The sequence below is a fragment of the Genypterus blacodes genome, unplaced genomic scaffold, assembly GCF_046128005.1.
Source record: "Genypterus blacodes isolate CSIRO-AG114 ecotype Tasmania unplaced genomic scaffold, CSIRO-AGI_Gbla_v1 ptg000549l_1, whole genome shotgun sequence".
Lineage (NCBI taxonomy): Eukaryota > Metazoa > Chordata > Actinopteri > Ophidiiformes > Ophidiidae > Genypterus > Genypterus blacodes.
The window spans coordinates 38158-40000 of record NW_027467293.1 but is presented as its reverse complement, the minus strand read 5'-3'; the positions used below and the strand labels follow the sequence as shown (position 1 = coordinate 40000).

The following is a 1843-nucleotide window of genomic DNA, read 5'->3' as shown; positions in this document are numbered from 1 at the left end:
ACGACATGTACATGTATGTTGTGGCCTTACAGTCTCTCTGCGTGTCTCTGAGTTTACATCTCTTGCTGGTCACCACAGTTGGAGTTGCTTGTGTATGTAAACGTGTGTAATGTAAAGATGAGTACATTGTGTTGTGTAAATGTGAGAAGGAGACGTTAAAGAAAATGAAATCTAATGAAAGGAAGTGACTTTATAAGGTTTAGGGACTCAAGTTATGATGTCTGTTTGCTTAACATAGAAAAAGGCTACATGAACATAAACACACTCCCTGCCTCCTGCCAGTGTGTGTGTGTGCCTGTGTGTTTGTGTGTGTGTGTGTGTGTTATATTGTCACACAGTCTCAGTGACCCTAAACAGCACAGGCGGGTGAGAGACGGATGGATGGACAATGTAATACTAAATAATAACAAATTGTAATGGGGAGGCAGAGGCTCAGTGGGTAGTGCTTCCGTCCCTGCCGAGGTGCCCCTGAGCAAGGCACCGAACCCTCAATTGCTCCCCCCTGTGTAATGGGTGGTAATGTAATGTAAGTCCCTTTGGATAAAAGCGTCTGCCAAATGATCGTAATGTAGTGTAATACAGTATATAAGTAGTAATGGAGTAGACAGCGTGTGTGTGTGTGTGTGTGTGTGTGTGCTGTAGTGTGTGTATCTGTTGTGTAATTTTTCATCCCTTTATATAATATGTATAGAGACTTTGGTGTATTTGATGTTGGTGGGTTAATGTTTTTGCTTTAAATGTGTAAATTCAGGGACTTCACTCTGCTTTGTTGTTTGTTTGTGTGTTTGTGATGTAACCCTATGATGTCATAGAGGTCAGCTGACTTGACTTTGTGCTGGTCTCTCTCTAAGTCTCACATGCTGCTGCTCTCAATGCTAATAAACTGGATTTGATGTGTGAACTCGTCTCCCTTTCACTGACCACACACACACGCGCACACGCACGCACGCACGCACGCACGCACGCACGCACGCACGCACGCACGCACGCACGCACGCACGCACGCACGCACGCACGCACGCACGCACGCACGCACACACAAGCACACGCACACACAAGCACATATACACACACACACGCACGAGCACACACACACGCGCACACACATACTAGCACACATACTAGCACACATACACACACACATGCACACGCACACACGCACAGACACAAGCACATATATACACACACACGCATGAGCGCACACACGCGTGCACACACATACAAGCACACATACACGCACACATGCACGCACGCAAACACGCACGCATGCACACAGACACGCACACACACACACACACACACACAGACACACACACACATGAACACACAAAAGCTCACACACGCGCACACACACACACACACACACACACACACACACACACACACACACACACGCACACGCAGACGGACAGGGGTGTGTCACTCATCCCCGTGTTTACACTCGGGCCTCATACCTTTGTGCGTGTGGCGTTTATCTGCAGTGTCACACGTTGCGTTCAGGGTCACCGTATCACATCGGCGCTTCCTAATTTGGCGTTCCCCAGAGCAGAGGGTCGAGCCGGGCCTGTGATGAGTGAGGCCATAATTCAGTCTGGACAGTGTTTGTTTAACTGTATCTTTGCCAGATGTGCGTCCTGCACGGCGTCAGCCACCCACTCAACATGCCACTGTGCCGTCATGCAGGATCCAGGGAGAGCCCGGAATGTCCTTATGGATTATTGATTACCCACCTAACGGGAGAACTGAATGGAAAAACAGCGATGGTTGGATTTTATTATTAAAATAATTATTATTATTGTTATTTTCCTTCACTTCTTTAACGTTTCAAACCTGCAGAGCTTCC

The 1843-nt window shown here is 47.6% G+C and overlaps 1 protein-coding gene across 2 annotated transcripts in view; it reads left to right on the top strand.

Moving 5' to 3' along the window:
* grpr (gastrin-releasing peptide receptor) overlaps positions 1-889 on the top strand; it is a 10227-nt gene extending 9338 nt beyond the window's left edge. For both annotated transcript variants that reach the window (XM_076140288.1, XM_076140289.1), the window contains one exon: positions 1-889. This exon is cut by the window's left edge and continues 378 nt beyond it. The gene's annotated coding sequence lies outside the window, so the exon portion shown is untranslated.
* Positions 890-1843: the final 954 nt, after the last annotated feature.